At 40.4% G+C, this 25,322-nt stretch overlaps 1 pseudogene; it reads left to right on the forward strand.

Annotated features, from left to right (window-relative positions):
* Nucleotides 1-338: 338 nt before the first annotated feature.
* Nucleotides 339-23,980, forward strand: LOC101843884 (annotated as a pseudogene).
* Nucleotides 23,981-25,322: the final 1,342 nt, after the last annotated feature.

Raw genomic sequence — 25,322 nt, forward strand, 5'->3', positions numbered from 1 at the left:
GATATTGCACTGGGGCTATTGTTCCTCCAGGGAGGATGATGTACAGGGCTACAGAACCTTTACATTAGCTGAGCCATAGGTGCAGGAGTAAAAAACATAGTAGTGGGTAATGGAAATCTCCAAGACTGCCAGGCAGAGCATACTCCTCAAATAAAAGGCACAAGGAATATAGGTACCACCTAGGTGTACCTGGTGTCACACTGAATGAGGTAATGGCTGTTCTCAGAACTTACAATATTGTAAAGAAACAAATAGAGGCTAAAACTCTATGGCTTAGGGTAAATGCTTCAACTGATAGAGAAGGCACTATTTTTAGATTCCCTAAAGGAAATGGAGATATGGCGATACGGAAGAACTTGGCAGCTCCATCCAGGTGGCTGCATCTGAAGGCTGAACTTCAGCCCCCTGTTTCCTCCTTAGATAGATTATTGCAGGTGTGAAGCTTGTAGCTAACAAAGTCCTCTTTCTGGATAGGCCAATGGTAAGGGCTCAGGATGTTTCATTCTGTACATTATCCAATCATGAGTTTGGCTGACCCTTTCTATGCTGTGATAGTCATATGTTTGTTGTCAACTTATCATTTGATTTTTGTGCATAGCACAGCACTTAGAAGTAATGCCCCAATCATCTGTTGACTAAATGCCTGTGAGCCAGGACGAGGCAGATTGTATGTAGGAATTCACATCAGTTTCTTATATTCTCTTTGATATACTTCAGTGGCCCCTATTTTCATTATGTTCAGAATAAGAGGTTAGAACAGCTTTGTCCCAGGAAGGATTGTTTTCATGAAGTTTTTGCATTAGTTTTGTCTGTTCTTAGAATTCAACATAAATACAATTATATAGTATGTATATATATCTCTTTGGTTTTGATTTCTAAAAAAAGTTTTTGAGATCATCTAAGCTATTTGCTGCGTGTGTGTGTGTGTGTGTGTGTATGTGAGTGACTGTGTATGTGTGTTTGTATGTGAGAATAATTCTACTGAATAAATACATAACATATCAAGCTGCATGAACAGAAGATCACTTCCCAAATATCACTTCTACTTTTGAGCTATTAGGAATACTATTCTGAATATTCTTGCACAAATATTTAAATGCCTGTCAACTTACTTGTGACTATCTTTTAAAGATCGAATCCCTCTGTTATGGGGCATATTAGCCTCCTTTCCCAATTGCCACACATATTCAGACAGTGCCAATTTCCTTTTCAAAAATGTTTGTCCAGATAAAATTGGAACGTACAGACTCCCATCAATTAAACAAGTAGACACAACTACTTTCCTCTGCAAAGGCATATTTTACAAGGGGAGCACCGCAGGTGTTCAGGGGAGATAAGCTCTTTCTAGTGACAAGTTCCATCGAGTTCTCATCAGATGGTTGTGTTGTCTTGTCACTGCTGCCAGTTATTGATGACTTAGCATTCATCCTGCCTTCTGGGAAGACACAAAAGTGGGCTCATTGGCTGATGTCTGATGGTCACATGCAAATTGACAGCAAAGCCTGTGATCCTGTAAACTCTAAATGTCTTTGTTAAGGCCTTTCTATAGACCAGAAAAAATATGTCGCAGAAAATGGCCTCTGTTTCTGTATTCCTAAATCAGTCTAAGCATAAAGTAAATTGCTCCTGAAATAGCTATCAAGAGAAGAGGGGATGGAAAATAGATTATCAACTAGAATTCAAATGGCTTGTAGGCTCCTTTGCAGCCTACTACCTGAACTGCTAATTGGTATAAGGGGACAGATAATTGAGATTTGAGGTTAGGTGTTTGCAAGCCATAATAAGCACTCTAGACTGACAATTTTTCCATCTTTGTATTTTTCCCCCTGAAGTAATTCTCTACTATGGCCTACTATGGGAACCCATTTACAACTGGCTGCAAAAAAGCTTATTGAGACAAAGAGTGCACTGGATATGCTATTATCAGTGGTGTATATATCCTTCTGTCCCTATGTGAAAGTATCCTATGGTCAGAATTTGTAAGATTTATGTTCTACCTAAGTGAAATAAGCATCTGGATGGGTGAGGTCTGTCCCAAGTCTCAATTCCCTATCAGAAAGTTTAATTTTGACCTTTACTGTCATTGTCTCCTCCTGTATTTATTGTGTTGTATAAAAGTAAAAGAAAATAGCACAGGAAAAATCCACATAGTTGACTTATATTAGAATTTCTTGATGGGGTGCGTCTTCCTACTAAAATGTGGGCTCATGGGATCAGAAGCCTGAATACAGTCTGCCCTGAGGAATAGTTGTATGCCATACACATGTATATTTCTTCCCCCACCCTCTTTCTCCTGTCCACACAAATTTCCAAGGTTATGGCATCAGGGTAGTTGCCATCTGTGCAAAGAATAAGCTCCAAGTAGAGAGAGACCTGCAATGCCAAGACAAGCTTCCCAGGCTCCACTTAGAAAAACAGAAAATGACATTGTTAATTGGGGAACGGATATCTGGTGAGTTGTGCCAATATTCTCTTATCTAACTGGCCTTTCAAAATTGAATGCACTCGCTGGAACTTCTGGATCAGGTACTGTCACTCTTCACATTTTGGGCAGATAATTTCAGGACTTTTTAGTCAGTTTCTGTTCAGCTCAGATTATATCACATTTGAAAGAAGGTGAAACCAACCACGTATGTTTCATTCCACTTCTTGGGGAAATATGTGAACCCCATTATGACAATTGACTTTATTTTTCATTTAGAAATTTTCTTCCAACTCAGGGCAGAGTTAATCAGCTCATAGACAAAGCAGCTAGTTACCACACGTCTCTAAGATGAAACACATCGTAAAAATGTATAATGGTAATAATTAGAATCATAATATTAATGATAGTGAAATTAACATTTTGACCTTCATCGTCTTCCACAGGTTAAAAAAAAAGCATCAAAATCTGAATATCATCCCTGAAGGTATAACTGAAAAAGGCTTTTTCTCCTCAAAAGCAATTAATTTCTTCATAAGAAAGTGTTATTAGAATTCACAGTTGTTTTAATTTGCAAGAACATTATGGGAAATAATTCAGAATAACTCTTGAAACTTCCTGATGACATCATCTTACTTATCATTCAATAGACAGAGGTGGCAAAACATTTTGTTTTCTTGATGAGTAAATGAACAGTGATACAACTATCAAATTCTACTAAGCTGTCAATTCCCCAAATATTTGCTCTTGGCAAAACAAAACAAAGCAAAACAAGATAAAAAACAAACTAAACCAAAGCAAACAGCAACAAAACAACAAAACTGCTTTCACCATGGAACCAAGAGAGGGAGACTGGCTGGCACTCACTCATTCCCCCTCCTGTGGCTCCACCCATCATGAAACAATTATAGGTGAGCAATTTAGATAAAGGGAATGGTACCTGCCCTGTCCCCTCTGCTATCTTTGCTCAGAATCCCAGGCTTCCTGCAGTGGTCCACACTCCATGAACTCTGTGTCTGCACTGGGTTTGTCCACATCTCAGACAGGACTTACCCATCTGCTTTTCACTGTAAGCCAGCAGGCTCCCCTATGAGTCCTTAGAGTAATAAATACAAAGCGTAATGTGATTTACACATTCTGAGACGTTTTCAACATACAAAAAATACATACACAATTATTTCCATGTAATTAAAAATATGTATATCTTAGCATGGCTTGATTTAGAAAAATAAAAATAAAGCAGAAGGGAATAATAATAATAATTGTAATTTTATTTAGACTACAATTTTGTTATAATTGGCCAATTTTCAAGTTTTAATTTTTAGTTAAATATTGGGCAATTGTTCTAGCTGACTAGTTTCTAGGCATTAGTTTAGCTCTTTAAGTCTTTAGGATCAGAAAAAGATTAAATCCAATTGTAGGAAACTAATCAACAAAACAAACCAATGATGGAGGGAATTGCTACTGGATGACAACTATGGACTGGGTTTGGAGCTGAGAGCTATAGTTTTGCTTAGTTTCTTTCTCACTTTTGGCTTTTGTGGTCGTGCTTCCTATTTCTGTGAATCTCTTCCCTTCCATTTATAACCTGGCTCATTCAGAAAAAGTTCCATAAGAAGCCAGACTCAAGCTGAAATTATTCATTATTGTCCTTGATGAGTAAGAGAGAGATCCCTACCTCGTTCATGCCTCCTCTGGACCCAGTCTTCAGCTCTGCTCAGTCATCATCCATTGTGGCTTCACCAAGTAGCAATTTTTGATTAAGGCACTTTCTCCTAAAAGAACAAACTGAAGGAACATGTCCAGCATATGCCATCAATCATGTTTTTACACACTCAATATAAACATATTTTTTCATTCCCCAAACCTCTACTATATGCCAATACTGTTTCAGGTTCACAGTGTTCAGCAATAAACAGAAAATCCCCTTTCCTTGATGTCCTGATACTCTGCTGGATAGAGTCAAACAGTAAATAGAAGAAATAAATTACCTGGTGTGTGCAGTGGCATGATACTAAGGAGACAGGGAAAAGAATTCTGGAGAAGAAAATGAGAAGGGGGTAGAGAGTACCTATTGCAGGAGATAGGGAGTCAATGGGGAAGTTGTTTGCAATTTTAAGTTGTCTAGGGAGAGCTACAGATGAAATTGGAGTTTAGTCTTGAAGAAGCCACATACTTTAAGTTATGATGTTGTAAAATATTATTATGAGTTGGTTCTTTTAAACGATAATTGTAGTACTTATTAAACTCTTTGCATCTGTTTTCCAAGTGTGAGACTGGTTGTGTGCATCAGCCTCTGTGAATTCTTCCCACTTCTCAGCTGAGGAATCAAATGGCTGCGTTTGATTTATAGCGCCTCAAACTAATAGCTGAAAAGACTTGGATTTAACAGTTAAACTCTGGAGCCTGGTTCTCAAATACTAAGGCTATTCTTTGATTGGTGTGTTAGTTTAAAAAAATCAAATAAAAGTACAATGTTGCAAAGTGGAGAGATAACCATTACATTGACTTCCCACTCCAGCCATAAAGAGCTATGGCTTTTGAGTGCATTTTGTCCAGGTAGTCTCTATGTCTTTTTATGCCCATCAGTGACTCTATACACCACACCCAGGTCAAGAAAACTATACATGCTCTACTGTAAACTGTCTACTTAAAATATGCCATGGATGTTTCTCATGTCAAAAATTAGAAGTCTATGCTGTCTATGCTTTTTTATTGAATTTTTTTGAATTTCTTATATTTCACCCGTGGACACTGGTATTTAGTCAGACTGCTTTTCAGTTGTTGTGTTTTACAGTCTTTCACAGTAATTCAAGTTGTGGAGCTCAGTATGTGTTCATGCCCCCCCCCACTCTCTCTAGTTGTTCTTCATAGCCAATGTGGATTGGTAGAGATTCAATGCAGATGCCAGCAGTGAGTATCATGTGAAAAGATGACCAAAATAAAAAGAAGCAAACCTCATAGGTTCTATAGGAACAGCCCCAATTTTGGACTTCCATGATCAGTGGTTCAGGTGTTAATTCACTCAGGACATAGAAACGAACTTTTCCTCGATTTTCTATTCATAGAACATTGATTCTACTTTTGCTGTATGTGCAGGTCAGTGTATGATAAGATATGGAAATGGGATGCAGTATCACTGGCTGCAGAAACCACTCCAGGGTGTCTGAAGAGGAAGGTGCCCATCTCTGCTCACCAGCGGCTCGATAGCCTTATCATAGTCTCACACAGGCATGGCGTAGTCTAGCTATGGCTTCACGGAGCATTCTCCAGTGTTTTCCAACTAGACAATAAGATCATTAAAATAAAGAAAGAATCCTGAGCTTCCAAGTCTCCAGAATAAGGAAAGGTGAGCTCAAGGGGACGTGAGGAACCGCTTGGAGTGCTGTGGCTAATGGTGAAGGATGAAGCAGAGAGCAAATATCAGAGAGGAGAAAATATGGAAGACAGACGTGTGCTAACAAGCAGTATCACTAGTCCCAACAGTACTGCTTCTGCTGTGTGCTTTAAAATAACCCGAGAAGGGTAACGTCTTCACATCAGAGAAAAGTCTTGTGTCTTTGGGATTCAGTAAATACGTAGGTTTACAAATTTGAAGACAAGCTGGATTTGGGGGAATGTCTTTTTTTATCTTTTTTTATTTTTATTTATTTTTAAGTTTAAATTTAGATTAGAAACAAGGTTGCTTCACAAGTCAGTTCCAGGTCCCTCTCCCTTCCCTCCCCTTCTCCTGTACCCTGCCTCCAAACCCCCCATTATCCCCTCATTTCCCCAGGGAGGGTGAGGCCCTCCATGGGGGTGTCCATAGTCTGTCATTTCATCCAGGGCAGGGCCTAGACCCTCTTGGGGGAATGTTTTAAGAAGCCATCCAGTCTTAGGAAAGAGATAATCGACCAACTAGTCTGGCCGTGAAGAGGTCAGAGGATAACTTGCAGGAATCAGTTTTTTCCTTCTACCATGTAAGTTCTAGGGATCAAATTCAGGCCATCACTTTTGGGCTGCTGAGTCATTTTGCTGTCTTCCATTTGTTTTAAAGTAGCCCCTGAGTTGTTTCTAATAGATCACTCCTCAATATAAGAGTTATTTTGAATTTAGAAAATCTTACAGTTGAGCCAAAGTCCTTGGTCTATGCTACAGATCACATGTCATATTCACTATTCTACGCCATTCACGCTCTATGCCATATTCAGTGTTCTATGCCGTATTCACCAGTCCCACAGCTCATTAATTATTTCCACGTCTAGAATCAGGGCTACTCAGTTCTTCAGCCACAGTAGTATGGAATGTTTTTATACTCTCTCTATCCACCTATCTTCTGTGACCTTCCTCTGGTCATATCCTGTTTCAGTGATGTGCCTTTTCAACCGTGGGATCCGCTATTGAAGTTCTCATCATGTTGATGTGAGAGAGATACACACATTCACTTAGAAACCATAGGCGTTAAGAAGGAAAAATAAATACGACTACATCTGCATGTTAAATATGGATCTGAGGAGAGAGAACCTTTCAGAGCCGATCTTCTGTGCAATATTAGCATTTATTCAATTCTGACCTTTGAGCCATGGGCAGTGAGAGGTAGCTTTTGTTTCTCTCCCCTAATGCTGTTTTTCCAGGCATGAAGGTGACAGCAGGGGCTGGTAAATAACACAGACAAGCTTTCTGCCATTGTCTTTTTCATTCTTGACATGTCCCAAGGTACTTTGGTGTTGGATCAATTTTTTCCCACCTAGTATGGAAGAAGCCCATGGAACCTGTCCCAGCAAGAAACTCCAGTTTACAAATGAATGCTGAATAGTTTTCTACAAGCTCATATGCCTTATGAAATGTAACATGAGTTGAAATGTCCTGAGATATTTCTTTATAGCAGGAGGAGAATGTCTTAGCAAGCTGCCGGAGAAGCTCTCCATTCAGGCCACAGTTTTGAATTACATTTTATGGGATAAATGTCAAAACTTTTGAATTGCTTCTTAGAAAGTGTTCTTTGCACTTTTCTCTAGTTTTGGTTGTTCTTATGTTTTGTTTATTCGTGTAAGTGTGCAAGATTTCACGTGCAATGCGATGTCTTGCAGGAATCCCTTCTCTCCTTTCACCCTGTGAGCTCTGGGCATCGAGTTCAGGCCATGAGTCCTGTGCAGCAAGCCCTTTGGTCTGCTTAGCCACCCTGTCAGCCCTCACTTGTTTTAAAGCAATTCTGTTTTTATTTTTAGACTAGTGTTCATTCACTAAATATGTTAATTCTTTTAGCCAACACTATGTGCCAGAACCCTTGCCAGGGATTTGGAATTCCAACGTAAGCAGGAGGGTGTCTTAGTTCTTCCTTTACAATATCAATGTTGTTGTGGTTATATGCAAGCACACTCATGGGTACACACACATGGGCACACACACACACACACACACACTGAGAGGAAGAGATCAATTGTGAGAGATTGAGTAGCTATTAATTGTGCTTAGAATATGGAAGGAAACAAACTAACCCAGACAAAGTAGTTTAAGGTCTAGTACAATTCCTACCTACATTCTAAATCTTATTCTGATACCATAAGTGAATGTAGCTACCAACCTTCATCACAGAAACTTCTTTTCCCAGCAAATATAGCTCATCACAGAAAATTACGACTGGACTGGACCCAATGCAGAGATCAACAGATTGTGGGGGAGCCCAGCCCTAGTGAGGACATCTGTATCAGAGTTCCTGTATCTATGACTTAGCAAACACAACAGAAGAGGGAGTAGAAAGATGCAGGAGCCCGAGTCCCAGAAAGTCTGTTAAGAAACAGTCTTTTTTAGAAATGGCTGCAAAGACAGAGTCAGAGCGATGATAATATGAATAGACATGCTCATGCACTCATGTGGAAGGAGTAATCTCACGGAATCCCACCCATAGACAGAGGATTGCTGGCAATTCAAAACTACTAATAGAGAGGCATTTGAAGTCATTAACTCTAAGACCCACATACGTACAAACAACAAAAATGGACTCAGTAGGTTTATTTATATATCTGTGAATACTTGTACAAACATTCACGTACTAACTCACATACACATAGGTAACAATAATAAAGAAAAAGAGGCTATCCACATGAAGATAGGAGACACAGAATGAGTTTGAGAGGGGAGCAGGAAAGTGATGTAAATATAAGCAAATATAAATGAAAATAAATGTGGGCACCAATTTGATAAAAAGAATATTCAAAGGTAATTTACATGGGAATGCCAGAGAATGAGACACTAAGACCAGGATAAAATGAGAATAGGGCTTACTTTGGGAGACTGTTCTGAAAAAGCACCACAAACTGGGTGTCTTTAGACAATCATTTATTGTTGTAGAGGTCAGAATCTGAGGGCAGGGGCCAGCTGGAATACATTTCCTTTCGAGGCACTTGGAAAGCGTTTATTCTGCCTGCTGCCCTCCTGCCTACTGGTGGCCTCAGGCAACCCACACATGGCTGTGACTTACCTTGTCTCTGTATCTTCACATCCTCCTTACTCTCTATTCCTGTTTCTGTGCCCATTTCCTTTATACACACACAGCATATACGTGTACACAAATATGTAACATATATGCACATTTGTATGTACACATATACATAACAGATTTGGACTGATTATTATTTATAATTGAGAATAGATTCCTCTCTCGTACTATACATCTTGACTACAGTTTCCCCTCCCTTCACTCTTCTCAGCTCTTTCCACCTCCTCTATTCCCCACATCCACTTCCCCTCTGTTCTCATCAGAATAGAGCAGCCTCCAAGAGACAACAACCAAACAGGATAAGACAAGATACACGAAGACAAGGCAAAAGGATTAGTGCTGATTCTAATAACTTCATTTTAGCTTAACTCTTCAGAGCCCACATTTCTAAGCGAGGTCACACTCTAAGACACCAGACTTCGACATATCCTTCTTGGAAGACATAACTCAACCCATAACAAGAACGAAACTGTGTTCAAGAAAGAAGAAGCTCATGTTCTTTAAGTCTAAGTTGGAACGGAGCATAGGGACTTGATAACTCAGAATGCTGGCTGCTTGAATAAAGTAAGTAGTGGGGAGGAAAGGCAGCGTGGGTAAGCAAGTGGGGTCTCTCAAGGCTGAAGAGATGGCTTGGTGGTTAAGTGCATTTGTTCTTCTACAGGACCTGGGTTCAGTTCCCAGCAAACACACGGCAGCTCACAGCCCCCTTTAACTTCAGTTCCAGGGAATATGGCATTCTTTTCTGACCTTTGTGGGCACTGCACATACATGGTGCACCTATGTGCTCTCACATATAAAATAAGTGAGGCTAATAAAACATGAGGTCTCTGGCAGCTGTGAAAACATGGATATGCACTCATTTTTGTTGCTAGCAACAACAGTATCTCTGCTGGGATATAGAGAGATTACTGACAGTTTTATTTTCTTCTTGTCTTCAGCTCATGGAGTGAAGCTAGGGATGGGAGGCCCCCAAATGGTCATGGTACTTCCCAGCTTAGATAGAAAAATTAAATTTTCTTGCAAGTCAAATTGTCATTTATGTCTCCCCTGGCTGGATCAGGAGCCCCAAGAGTCCTCCTGTGAATCGTCTTCCAATGAAAGTGTGTAACACAGTGGACGTGGACTTTGCACCACATCCGAATCAGATGCTAAACTGGCTCTTCTGGGGAATCACATCACCCTGCCAGTGCTGGGTTAGCATCTGGAAGGTTGGGTATTTGGTACAGAGGGACCTGACTCAGAAGAGGTGCAAATAGATATTGTGGCGTTTTGATCTCATGTCAACTCAATTGCTTTAGGCTGAGTATATTTAAGAAATTGAACTTCAGGCTATCCATGCCTTTCATTTCACAGTCCTTATCCCTGGAGCCTGTCAGATGAAAAAAATTCATTTGCATGGATCTATGTTTATCTTTTTTATGATCTTACTCCTATTCTTTTCACCATGTCTTAATCTACTGTCAAGCTTAGAGATTTATATTTCTTATTTTATCTCACACTTAAGCCTTGGCCCAGACTCTTCTCACTAAAATGATTAAATGATACTTAGATTTTATTTTAAAACTTCATGTATATATTGTACCTTTAATCTGTAAAAACCCTTTCAGGGCAGGTATTGTAATTGTATTTTAAAGACAAGGAAGTGAGGTGTGGAGAGTTTAAGGAGTACTAAGGGGATGTCTACTATTAGCTGTGTAAACTCAGAGCCATATCCCAGACATGTGATTTGCTGGCTGTGTGACCATAAGCTGTTTATTTAAGTTCTAGTCTCAGTTTCTTTATCCCTAAAATAAGAAATAAGGCAATATCCACATCACATTGGTGGTAGAAATATTGACTAACTGCAGTAGTTTGTTTTTTTATCGACTTAGCACAAACTGGAGTAATTTGGAAAGAAGGACTCTAACTGGAAAAAATACCTCTGTAAGATTGGCCTGTAGGGGGAATTGGAGTCCTTTGAACCAGCAGTCGCACAGCCCCCAGGCATGAATGGCTGTCAGACGTAGTTCGAGAACAACTGTGATGTTGGTTGTTTTGCCAAGCTCACCAACACCTACTGCGTGGTGGCTGAGGATCAGAGAACTTCTACAGTGTGTTTGAGGGCGAGCTCTCTGAAGTCATTCTTGTGATGCATGCATCCATCGCTGGCTGCCGAATCATGGGGCACATGTGTGTGGGGAACAGGCATGGGGTACTGGTACCCAACAACACCACGAACCAGGAGCTGCAGAGAATTGGCAACAGCCTTCCAGATTCGGGGCAGATGTGGCGGGTGGAGGAACATCACCTCAGCCCTTGGCGATGTTACCACCTTCAATGACTATGTGGCCTTGGTCCACCCAAACTTTGACAGGGAGACAGAAGAAATCGTGGCTGATGTGCTCAAGGTGGAGGTCTTGGGACAGACAGTTGCTGACCAGGTGTTAGTAGCGAGCTACTGTGTCTTCAGTAATCAAGGAGGTCTGGTGCACCCTAAGACTTCAATTGAAGACCAGGACGAGCTGGCCTCCCTTCTTCAGGTTCCCCTTGTGGCAGGCACTGTGAACCTAGGGAGCGAGGTGATTGCTGCTGGGATGGTAGTGAACGATTGCTGTGCTTTCTGTGGTCTGTCTGGAAACAACCAGCCCAGAGCTCTCAGTGGTGAAGAGCATCTTCAAGCTAAATGAGGCCAAGTCTAGTACTATTGCCACCAGCATGTGGGATTCCCTCAGGTGGTGCCAATCCCTCACCAGATGTGCCTGATGGTATATGAAAGCAAGCAGAGCTAGCTATGAGGAGCAAGGCAGTAAGAATCATTTTGCCAGGGCTTCTACTTTAGTTCCTGCCTTGAGTTCCTGCCCTGGATTCTGTTGTTGATGAATTTTGATGTGGAAATGTAAGCTGAAACAAACTCTCTCCTCCCCAAGTTACCTTTGGTCATGGTATTTTATCACAGTAATTGGAACCCAAGACAATAACTATGTACAAAGGATTTAGTCTAGTGTCTGATGCGTGGTATGTACTAGTTTTATTAGAAACTTAGTGTGACTCTCAGTTACAAACTTACTAGATGTATGTGCATCCAGGCAGGTTATCTAACCTCAATATTCTCTCCTTTAGAGTTGTCTCCACAAGCCAACCTCCCAAAGCAGTGTTGGTGATGGCTGAAGGATGTATTTTGTCGTTCAGTCTTTAATATTCTATCTGATCAAAATGTCAGATGAAACCAAAGAGGGAAACAAGTGTGTGGTTTTTGAAAATCAAGTGAAAGTGTTTGCATTTAGTGTCAAAAGACTAGAAACTCATCAGACAGTCTTGACTAAAGAACTGATGTGACATTCTCGAAATTTTAGAGAGGTCACTTGACTTCTTTGAGAGACTGGAAAGGCTGGACTCATTTGTAACAGCCAAGGGGCTAGTTTAGCCAAGCCGAGTGTGGTGCTCAGGAAAATGGGAGAGGTGGAGGCCAAGAGATGTAGTCCGGTGGGGACTTTGTGCTTCTGAAAATGGATGAAGAGTGGAAGATAATGGATAGAATACTAAGTTATAGTCAGTGCTTCTCACCCATGGCACCAACCTGAGGGCACACATTGAAGTTTTGAATTCAATACCTCAGCATGTAACCATAGTTGAAGACAAGATATTGACTTCTTATTGCTGTGACAACACACTTAACTCAAGGGTGGGGGGGTTTCATTTTGGTTTCTGGTTTAAGGATACAGTCTCTCACGGAAGTGAAGAGATGATAACCGAAAAATGACCCATTTATTTGTATTATACCTACAGTCAGGAAACACATGGAGAAATTAATACTGGTGTTCAGCTGGATCCCTTCATTTTCCTTGCTTTGTACAGTCTATGACCTTGGTCTATGGAATGGTGCTGCCCACATTCAGGGTTGTTTTATCTTCCTCAGTTAAATGTTGCAAACAGCCTCATGGATATATGCAGAGACATGCTTTCCAGGTCGTTCCAAGTCTAGTCAAGCTGATAATGAAGCTTAACCTTACAGCAATCAAATTAAAATGAAGTTATGAGGATGAACCCTACTTTACAATGACTGGTGTTTTCATCAAAAAGGGATGTCCATTTGAAGGAGCACAGGGGGAAGAAAGACCTGAGATAGATATTTTTTTTACAATCCTCAGAAAGAACCAACCTAGTCAATTCCTTGTGTTTGACCATAGCCTCCAGAATAAGGAGAAAGTAAACCACCTAGCCTGAGGAACTTTGTTAGTGAGTGAAGTAATAGCCATACCATGGATCTCAGGTATCAATTATATTTACTTATGTGCCTAGATGTCATTAATCTTGATCTTTAGCTATGTCATGTAGACATGTAGTCTAGACATACAGTCTAGGATGATTCTTCCCACACCTGTAAGAATGAACAAGTGAGCTTAATAAGCCATAAAGCCTCAGGTCTCTACAACACAAGTTTGAAACCAGTGAAAGTATTGGGTTGACCAAGAAATCTCAGCTGGGTTCATTTTTCTAGGCCACCTTTCGAAGAACCCACCCGTCTAGCCCAGTGCTTCAGACATGGCAGATGCTCAATAAAGACCAAATGAGCTAATTTTAGGAGTTCTGGCACAGCTATGCATCAAACAGACAAGTAGGTATTCGTCTTACTCTCTGCTTCTTAATGGGAGATGTGCATGGAGTGTTATGATGACTAATTCTGGTTGCCAATTTGATGTGGCTGGGAAGGAAGAACTTCAATTGAGGAAATGTCTCTATTAGACTGGCCTGTGAACATACCTGTGGGAACATTTTCTTGATTGTGAACTGATTTAGGGTGTGCCAGCATGATGTGGGCGGTACATTCCTTAGGCAGGTGAGCCTAGGCTATATAAGAGAGCCTGGGAGCAAGCCATTAAGTAATATTCTTCCATGGACTCTGCTTCCGTTTCTACCTCCAGGTTCCTGCACGGAATTCTTCTGATGATGGGCGATAACCTATCAGCTTTTATCCACAAGCAGGTTGCGGTCAGAGTGTTTTTATTATTATACAGAAAGGAAGCAGGAGCAGTTGTATAGACTTCCTATTTGGGGAGATCATGTTAGGATATGTGGATTTTGATGTAGCCTTTGCATCAGAGAGCTGCTCCAAGCAAGGTGTCATTGGAAACAGAGCACTTTAACGAAGTTACTCCAATGGGGTTGAGCAGGAAAAGCTTTGAAGGATAGGAGTAATTGCTGCAGCCAGATGTCTACTGTTGCATGTGATTGAAAATGGTGGTTGGGTCAAAGAATTCTAATCATCCATGAAGTGGGCTTGCCACAACTCTGACACAATGTCCCCCGGTGCACTCTGCAGTAGGTGCATCTTTGCTGAATAAATACAAAGTGAACTTGACGGGAAAGGAGACCTCAGCAGTACTACAAAGACAATTTTGCAAGCTGTCTGCCTGTGGAGTTAGTGGAATGTTTGCTCTGGAAGAAACAGCTGACGTCAACTTTGCTCTCTTTGTATCTCAAGGGCAGAGTTAGCCATGCCTCTGGCCTGTGTGACACCCACAGGGGAAAGAATGGCGTCCAGAGAGAAAGGTTAAAGAATGGGTCAGCTGGGTGCCTGTGCTCTCTGGCCCTCCCTCCCTCTGTTTGTCATCTTTCTGGCAAGGTGAATTCAATGCGCAGTAATTCCTTCTGACTTTCTGAGAGCTGTGGGATACACAACTGTAAGAGGAATCATTCTGGCACTAACAGCATTAGCTTGGCTTCATAACCTGGCTTTGGCCAGAGAGAATAAAGAGTAAGGCCATGCAGAGGGGGCTAGAGGTGAAAGATAAATGGGACATTTTCACTGTCGAACACTGAGAAGTAAGTGTGGATGTATGTGTGCTTTGTTTAAGTCCCAGAGGCTGGCTTCTTTTCCGTTGAATAAGGCCTGTCATATATGAAACGGGGATGCTGGTTTTTTTTTCCTATAACACTGAGATGCAATCTTACTATTTTACATACATGTAGTTGCAAACATCTCAGGGGTTAAAAAATAGTCTCCCAATCTTATCACATGGAAAGGCAAGGATTGTATTATTACTGTATACACTAGACACATGGAATATCACATTCTCTTATTGGTGATTATAAGGAGAATTCAATCAAGAGAAGCAGGATGGTTGAACAGGATGAGGACTGGTGATGGGAACAGACCCCAGGTTCTTTTAGAACAATTTGCTGGAGGGACTTGAGGAAACCTTAGTCCCTAGGGAGCCTCATTAGATTCCCCAGGGAGGGTGAGGCCTTCCTTGGGGGGATCTCCAAAGTCTGTAATTTCATCCACGGCAGAACCTAGGCCCTTCCCCATGTGTCCACGCTGAGAGAGCATCCCTCCATGTGGAATGGGCTCCCAAAGATCATTCGTACACCATGGTAAACACTGATCTACTACCCAAGGCACCTCAAAAGTTCAGACTAATTATTCTCCCTGATAATTCCACACCTGAATAAAAACTTTCATCATAAGTCAATGAGTGTGGTAGAGTGAGCCCACTTTTGATTGTGCATGTTGTGTCAATCAATTGCAATTTTAAGATACACAAATATCTTAATGATGATTCAGATAGCAAGGAGAAAATACCATTGATGGCTAAGTCATGAGTCTTGGATTTTAGCTGGAACTGGTGTTAGATGTGCAACAGAAGACAACTTCTTTTTTTGTTGCTTGTACATTTATTTTTATTTTAGAAACAATCTTATTTTACATATAAATCTAGGTAACTTCTAAGTGTTCTCTGATCTTCCATTTTCTTATATAAATAGATGAGTGGCTGAAATTTACAAATCATCCCTTTTCAGTGGGGAATGATGGGAGAGCAGAGCTCATTTAGAGAAGGTCTACTCTAGGTCCATGTGTGTTGTCACTTAACAGACATAAATGGGCTTATATGCTTAGCGATGAAGTTAAGAACCAGTGCATTCATGAAGCTTATGCTTTCCTCAAGGTAGGGAAACATCATAGTTATTTCATTTGGGGAACAAGGGACATCCTTGAGAACCTTCCTGGGCCCACACTCCATTGTCACCACATACATAGGCAGTGGAGGCTCTGCCTGTCTCTAGGACCAGACTCACAGCATGGTCACGTCACACAGATGTTTTCTTTCCCCTTCACTGGTTTTCTTTTCTTAGGTTCACAGACCTTGTCTCCAAGTCTCACTGTAGAAGCTAAGTAAAGACAGGCTGAAGCTACTGAGCCAAAATGCAGGTGGTTGTGTGTCTGGGAAAGGCATAAAAGCAATCCCTGCTTTTAAACACAAAAAGCACAAAATGTCAGGGAGGAGTGGGCCCTCCAAGAATGGTAAAACCTAGCTTTCCTAAAGGTGTACATGGCACCTGTGCATATGACAGGAAGTGGTGAAATACTTTTGGTGCTAATGAATACTTCCAGTTTATATAATAGTAAAAGATATGAAAAATAACTTGTATTTAAGCATGGGGCGAAATTATTATTTTCATGTTAAATTAGAGCAGGTCCAGTGAATATCTGGTAAAAATTGATTGACATTGACTTTTGATAATTTATTATTTGAACCTTATGATAATATTTGCTTACTTCCTCATCATAGTTTTTTCCTCAATATATGTTTTTATTTAAATTATAAAAACATGAATGCTTCACTTGTCAATCCCAGTTCCCTCTCCCACCCTCCTCCCTTGTCGCTCCACCAGCCCTTCCCAGCCCCTCACCCAATCCCCACATCATTCCTCAGGGAGGGTAAGGCTCTCCTTGGGGGGATCTCCAAAGTCTGTCATTTCATCCAGGGCAGGACTTAGGCCCTTCCCCATGTGTCCAGGCTGAGAGAGCATCCCTCTACTTGGAATGGGTTCCCAAAGATCATTCATACACCATGGTAAACACTGATCTACTACCCAAGGCCCCAGTGATTTCTGTGGCCTTCTCACTGGCACTACATTCATGGAGTCTGGATCAGTCCCCTGTTGGCCTCTTAGCCATCAGTCTGGGATTCAAGAGCTCCCCCTTATCCAGTCAGCTGTCTTTGTGGGTTTCACCATCATGGTCTTGACCCCTTTGCTCATCACTCCTCCATCTCTGTCACTGGGTTCCAGGAATTCAGTTCAGTGTTTAGCTGTGGGTATCTGTCTCTGCTTCCATCAGTCACTGGATGAAGGTTCTAGGATGGCATATATAATGTACTCATCACAGTTTTATCTGTTGCTCTGTCTATGTTACCTATTAATCTGAGTCATAGAAAAGAAACGAAAAGAAATCTATCAAAGAGCATTTAGGAAAGCATGAAAAAGGACATGGTACTGAGTACTCAGCATCAGTGCTTACTGATTAGTTATTAGTAAGTAACTAGTGATGAGTAGCCTGGTTACTGCAGTAGAGGTATGCATAGTCACTAAGGGACATAGGTATTATGCAAGAGTGGAGGTAGTCAAGAATGCATTTCTCAAAAGATGAAGACACAGGTCTCTGAGGAGGGTTGTTATTTATCCTTGACTTCTTAAGAGATAAGATAATGCCTGGTTTTCATTACTATAGCTCTATAGTAGAGCTTGACATCAGGGATGCTGATGCCTTCTGAAGTTCCTTTATTGTATAGGGTTGTTTTGGCTGTCCTGGGACTTTTATTTTTCCATATAAAGTTGAGAATTGTCCTTTCAAGGTCTGTGAAGAATTGTACTGGGAGTTTGATAGGGATTGAATTGAATCTGTAGATTGCTTTTGGTAAGATTTCTATTTTTACTATGTTGGTCCTACATATCCAAGATCACGGGAGATCCTTCCATTTTCTGGAGAGCTTGGTACTGGCACAAAATTAGACAGGTAGACCAATGGAATTGAATTGAAGACCCTGATATTAACCCCCTACACCTATGAACACCTGATCTTTGACAAAGAAGATAAAACTATACAATGAAAAAAAGAAAGCATCTTCAACAAATGGTGCTGGCACAACTGGATGCTGGCATGTAGAAGACCACAGATAGATCCATATCTATCATCGTGAACAAAACTTAAGTCCAAATGGATCAAAGACCTCAACATAAATCCAGCCACACTGAACCACTTAGAAGAGACAGTGGGAAATACCCTTGAACCAATTAGTACAGGAGACCCGTACATAATACCAGTAGTTGATGGAATCAGAAGCAAGCACCCATAGCTAAATACTGAACTGAACTCCTGGAATCCAGTTGCAGAGAGGGAGAAGTGATGAGCAAACGGGTCAAGACCAGGCTGGTGAAACCCACATAAACAGTTGACCTAAACAAGGGGGAGCACATGGACCCCAGACTAAGAGCTGGGAAACCAGCATAGGACTGATGCAGACACTCTGAACTTGGGTGTCAGTGAGGAGGCCTTGGCAATCTATGGGGCCTCAGGTAATATATCGGTATTTATCCCTGGCATAAGAATGAACTTGGGAAGCCCATTCCACATGAAGAGATGTTCTCTCAGCCTGGACACATGGGGGAGGGCCTAGTCCCTGCCCTGGATGATATGACACACTTTGGAGACCCCCTATGGGAATTTGGGGGATTGCTGAGGGGTGGAGGAGAAGGGAAGGGAGAGGGAGCTGGGATTGACATGTGGAGCAAGTATGTTTCTAATTTAAATAAAAATTTAAAAAATATAATGCCTGGTGTATACAATCCTTTAAGGAATCACAGAGAGGGAAATAGATGTAGAATAAAAATCCACATCCAATCACAAATCCCTGTCAGCATCCATCCATCCATTCTCCATCCATCCATCCATCCATCCATCCATCCATCCATCCATCCATCCATCCATCCATCCTCTGCCTATCTTCTACCTATCCCTCCTCCTCCATTCTGTTACTTTGTTTCTTCCCTCCAATTTCTTTGCCTTCACTCTCCCTTCCTTCTTTCTTTTTTTCTCGGATATAGAAGAGACCTTCTCCAATAATGTTTTTGCAGAAGTCAGATCAAATACATTTCATCAAAATACTATCTTTAGAATAATCTCCTTCAATCTATTTTCCCTGGGACAAGAGCAAGAAAACGTATAGCTTTTAGTGCAAACTATGAATGAATCATAGGTTCTGACTTCCAGTTTTGTTTTATTATGGACATTTTGTAGCTATTAAAATGACAAAGAGAAATCATTGTACTGTTGGTAAGTATAATGAAAGAAAATATAACTTAAGCAAAGCCTGAACTAAAACATTGTAGCCTTATATCTAAGTTTTTCATTACTACAAATGAAATGTAAACTCTTTAATTTTTCTTTCGAATAGAACTTACCAGATGTTCATCTGTTACCATGAAAGTCTATTTTAATTGGCAGTTGTAGTCTCAGAGTAATTTTAAATTGCTACCAGGCTGTCACTTTTGCTTTTGCTGACTTGCAAGGAGGTTTAATGCCTCCCCCACTGGGCTAGACTTTATCCTTCTATTTGGAACTGTTGGATCACTTCAATTTATGGGAGAGTTAGAGGAGATTTAAATAGTCCACAGAAATGCAGTGCACATGCTTCAGAGTGGTAGTGTAATGTTTTAAAAGTGCTCTGAGGCCCAGAGCTAAAACTCTGTATGAGAAAATGCACCAGATAGAGAGGGCCAGGTTTAAGAAAAATAGGCCCTCTTCTCAGATTAAATTATTGGACCATTCCCATAACAACTATTTGCTAATAAGCAATCACTTCCACATAGAAAATCTACTGGATTTGATATCTCACGGCATTAGAACAGCAGTTTGTTTTGTCATTTCTTAGGCTCTGTCCTTCTTGACAAATACATGGCATTTAATGATGATCTTGGATGACTAGGTTTAATCTGGATGCTGGGAGGAACTAGATTGGAAGGCTGTGCAAGACAAGGCAATAAATGGAGCTGGGAAGTAGAGGGTCATCTAGTAGTAGATCAAATTCTACTACTAGCTGATTCTGTTCTTAGAGGTGCAGCAGCAGGTGTCTGGAGGTTTGCTTCAATTAAGAGAACATAAAAGCATGGGCTTTGCCTCTTCCTAGGTTTCAGTTTTTAGTGTTTTTTTTTTAAATTCTACATACAAAGCCCCAAAGTCTTGTTTTCCCTAAGAACTATCTTGTGCATAGTCCAGGCACTTTGAAGGAAAACAGACTTTGGCATGAATTCCAGACCTACAACAAATGACTTTAACCTCTCTCCACTCCCTTGTAGTCTGTCTTTAAGATGGGTCAGGAACCTCAGGGTATTGCTAGGATGTATAGAAATAACTAGAAAAAAATTCTTAGTAGATGTGGCTTTGATCACCATTTAAGTACTTTCCTTCCCCCTCATGGGGAGTGTCTCTTATTGGTTTATGTAAAACAATCTATTTTATTATATGTGAGGTATGTGAATGTTGAGTACAAGACTGTTGATAGTTGTATGTTGTGTGAGTTTTCTAACAATATTCTGCAAACCTTGTGGCTTAAAAGATAGGAATTCAATCCTTGTAATTGTGCAAGGGCAGAAGTTGGTACCTGCATCTTCTTGAGGCTCCATGGGGCGTTTGCCTCTTGTGCCTTAGATTTTTGGAGGCTGGGGCCTTTTTTTTTTGACTTGGAGTCACACATGAGCCTTCCCTTTCCACACGTTTCTTTGTCTGAAGTTTTCTTCTACTTTTATGCAGGCAATGAGGCATTGAATGTAAGTAAGTTTCCCCCCAAGTCCTTGATGCTCGCATCGAAAGAGCTTTAACTCGGTTACAACTTCAGACACTCACATTCCAAATTAAGTTGTACTTCCTGGCACCAGGGACTAGAACTTATCTTTTCTGGATGACACCATTCAAGCATTTTCATTGTGTTATAAATATTTTCTTCAGCTTGTCTTTTCACGTGCTTCATGATAAATTGCAGTTCTTAATTTCCATGTTGTAAAATTTATGACTGTTTTCTTTTGTGATCAGATTTGAGTTTGTCTATCCCAAAGTAGTAAATTATTTTTCACATGTTTCTGACTCCTTATTTGCTTTCAACTACAAGTTTTTGTATGTGTATGTGCATATATATATGCATGTATGTGTGTGCATATATACATATATGTATGTGTATGTGTGTACATATATATTGTATAAACCAAAAAAATTTATGGAATCAATTTTTGTGCATGACTTGAGGTTCAGGTTAAAGTCAATGCTTCTCCTGCTGGGAGCCAGTACAAGTTACCAAACACACATCTCCAGTGTACTACAAAAGCATGCTTGCTCAGGAAGCAAGTATCTCTGGCTCAGTGGCTCAAACTCTGGTCTGTGTCATTTTATTTGACTTTAGACTAATACTGAACTGTTTTAATTCCTACACAATTAACTTTGACATATATTCTTCTGAAAGAAGGTGATGACAGTTTTGAGCTTTTGTATTTTTCCACCTGTAAATTGCAACTAGTCAGTTTATGTGCACACACAGATACCTTTGCAGGACTTTTGATTGAGATTTGGTGCAATTTATGGTTCTTTTGGTTAGACAAAATGGCATCAGAACAATATTGTCTAATTGCAGATTGCTCACCTGTTTCTGTTTTAAAAGTAATTTTCAAAGATTGACTTCATTTTTAATTATGTGCATGTGTGTGCACTCATGGGTGTGTTCCCACAGAGGTTAGAGGTGTCATATCACCTAGAGCTAGAACCATACGTGAGTGTGTGTATCTGAACTAAGGTTCTTTGCAAGAGTAGCATGTGTTCTTAACTTCTGAGCCATCTCTAGCCCTCTTCATTAGTTTAATAACAGTCCATGATTTTCAGTGCACTAGTTATTTATATCTTTTTTAATATTTTATTAACTTTTTACACATATTACTCTCAGTTCCCTCTCCCTCCCCTGGCCCTGCATTTCTCCCAACCCTCTATCCTACTCCAACTCCCTTCCATTTCCCAGGGAGGGTATGGCCTTCCATGAGGGATTTTCAGAGTCTGTCATATAATACCAGGCAGGGCCTAGGTCCTCCCCCATGTGTCCAGACTGAGAGAGCATCCCTCCATGTGGAATGGGCTCCCAGAGTCAATTTGTATGCCAGGAATAAATACTTATCTACTCTCCAAGGTCCCATAAGTTGCCGAGGCCTCCTCTCTGACACACAGGTTGGGGAGTGGGCATCTGTATCAGTCCCATACTGGCCCACAGTCATCAGTCTGGGGTCCATGTGTTCCCCCTTGTTTAGGTCAGCTACCTCTGTGGGTTTTGCCAGCCTGGTCTTGATTCCTTTGCTCATCAGTCCTCTTTGCAACTGGGTTCCAGGAGTTTAGCTTAGTTTTAGCTGTGGGTGTCTGCCTCTTCTTCTGTCAGCCACTGGATGAGGGTTCTAGGATGGCATATAAGGTAGATGTACATCTTTCATTAAGTGTATCTTTAGTTTTATGTTTCTGTGAATAGAATTGTTACAGAGATTCACCCTTGCATTTTGTTGCTGTATATTTTTTATGTACTGATTTTGTATCCAGCTTCTCCGTTATACTCATGTGTTTGAAGAGTTTGTCTGTTTATTGTAGTTCTGTCATGTGTGAAAAGTGGCAGTTTTGCTCCCCCATTTCCAGTTCTTTGCCTTTTGTTTTGTCTTGATTTATTTAATCAGTAAGATCAGATCTTAGACTAAGTTTAAATATTGATGCCCTTATTACTACAGTCAGGATTTTCACTTCATTGCACAATGTCTTTCCATGACTTCCACTTTAAGTGAATTTATTTGCTTTTATTCCGTTTATTTCTCTGGTTCTTTGTGTGTACATATGTGTGTATGTGTGTGTGTGTGTATGTGTGTGTAAGAGAGAATGAAAGACAGACTGTGTGTTGTATATGTATTTTATATTTATGTATGTATATGTGTACATTTTTGTATGCATGCATGTGTATCTGTATGCATGCGAATACATGTGTGTGTATGATAGTGAGTGAGTGCATTTGTGTGTATGGATATGGTATGTGAAGAGTGGATGTGTACATGTGTGTCTGTGTGTATACACATGCGTATATATGCATATGTATATATGTGTGTATGAGTGCATGTGGGTATATACGAGTATATGTGTGTATGGAATGGGGTAGCCGTGTCACTTTCTTACATTAGCTTTGACTAATGAATCAAGACTGATATTTTCTTTGTGTCTTGACCCTTAAGACCGGTTGATTGATTCTGTTATGTTCCTCTTCCGTGTGTTTCCATTCCTTCACTGTCTTGGACACACTACTTCTCTTGTCTTTCAATAATTTCCTAACAAAGTCCCTGTTCTTTAATATCTCTGTTATTGCATGACTTGATTATTTTCGTTCTCTTCAAAGTAACTTCTCATCAAGTTTTCTTAACTTAGTTTTGTTGCCCATCCAAGATCTGGAGAGATCGTAGAACCTGGTGATTCACACTTGGATTCAGGAATCCATTATTGTGGTTTTAATTCTGATTGTTAGCCTACCACTTGGGCATACTACTTTACCTATGTCTACCTTGGTTTCCTTTTCTGGTCTACTCTTAGGATTGTAGGTAGAGTAAAGGAATAAATACATGTGAAACATTCTTTGTGGTCACTTAATAAACTTGGTAACGGCTAATTTTGTTAATGTGTTATCAAAACTTATTTTCAGTAATAGTTATATCGATAGCAAATTATAATCACTTATCGAGCACTATTTCTCAAGAACTTGGTGAAATACTTTGCATGTATAATTGAATTGCTAATTTCTTTGTGGTTTAAGCAGTATTACGCTTTGTGAGAAACTACGGTCACTGACATGCTTTTGGACCCTTTCCACATGTGCCATCCCCAGACATGCTTTCTACTCTTCCACATCTCCAGCTGTGCTCAGTTTCCCTAACTTCTCTAATACCATTGTAATTTATTTCTCTGGAGAATTCTATTCTCCCTTTCACTCTCTGTGGAAACTTCTCTCATTTGGAGGTGAAGTAAAACAGAATAGACAAAATATTAGATTCTGTATTTCTAAGCAATTCACTGTAAAATAAGAGCATTAATTCTTTTCCCCTACAGGATCAAACGACAGCTGTACACTAGTGAGCTGGACTTTCCTGGCCCCTTCATTAGCCAGGTTGATACTTTACAAAGTGACTACACTGACCTTGTGGCTCTCTTTGCAGTCTCAAGACAGCTTCCACTTGGTTCTTCCAAGTGTCTCATCCGACTGAGCTAAGTCAGTGCAGAGCTTCAAGCCAAGCGAGGCATCTCAGCACGAGGTGTCAAACATAAGACAGCTAATGCTGGAAGCCAGGGGAAGAAGACTCTTCTTGACCTTGCTCTGAGTCTAGTGCATTCACAGTGAAGTGGCTGGCAGGCTCCTTTTGATGCAGGGAACAATGAACAGCAGGGATTAAGTTCTACCATATCCATATCAGCTGGTGTGTGTGTGTGTGTGTGTGTGTGTGTGTGTGTGTGTATGTGCATTTGTGTGTATGCACCATGCACACTTCATTCTTAGCAAAATACAGTGGGAGTCTATATACTACTAAGAAAAAAGTCCACTCAGGATTTCAGCTGAGGAGTTAAGTTCATGGGCTGGTCAATGGCAATGTTAGGGAGGGTTATTCAGAAAGCACCCCCCTCCACACACATACACACACATACCATGGGGAGATTTATGGCAATGAGAGTTAATAAGTTGACCATGGATTTATATTTGATATGTTTTCTCAACTTTTTGTAATGTTGGTATTTGCAAGCTACGAGTATTCTTACAGGTGCCTTCCAAGCCTTATGGGCTCTGTTTGAATGCAATGATGGCATCTTTTCCAAGTTCTTTAATGAGATAATTTTGTGTATTTAAGACTAGATGGCCAATAAGGACGCAACCATTCCCTTTGTTGTTTCTGTGTCTTAAAGTTTAGATACCATCTGCTTGGTTCTTCCAAGTACCTTATCAGATAGAACCAAGCCAATGTAGAACCGACAGAAATCGCAGATTTCCTCGTTTTAGTGGTGGGAAATGTTTTATTTTGTAATTTCAAGTCAATACCTCACTATATAGATCAGGCTAATCCTGAGATTGTAATCCTCTTGGGTGCTGGGCTTTGCTAGTATGATCTTAATGATAAACACAAAGAGACTAAATTCCCTTAGGTAGGGCAGACACACTTAAGTTGTCACAGAGTAGCATGACCTCTGTAGTGTCACACCAGCTTTATTTCATTTATTTATTTTTAAAAATTTATTGGTCCCTGAGCCCTGGGGAATGATATATTTGTAATCTCTGCTCTTGGCACATTACTACATACCTTAAATTTAGAATCAATGAGTTTGTAGAAGCTTTAAACTAAGAAACTTATAGTCATGTGGCCATCAAATTTGACCTTCAGGTTTATCATTAGAAATTGGAATATTTTCTTCAGAGACAGTTTTAAACATGACCATATGTGCAATGGATACAAAGAGCTCTCATGTGTGTAGTGTAGTTGTAGGGTATATGGGCATGAGTAGGCTGGAGATACACATCAATGATTTTCTCCTGGCCACTGGGATGTCTCCATGGAAAGGAACAT

The sequence above is a fragment of the Mesocricetus auratus genome, unplaced genomic scaffold, assembly GCF_017639785.1.
Source record: "Mesocricetus auratus isolate SY011 unplaced genomic scaffold, BCM_Maur_2.0 Super-Scaffold_100714, whole genome shotgun sequence".
Lineage (NCBI taxonomy): Eukaryota > Metazoa > Chordata > Mammalia > Rodentia > Cricetidae > Mesocricetus > Mesocricetus auratus.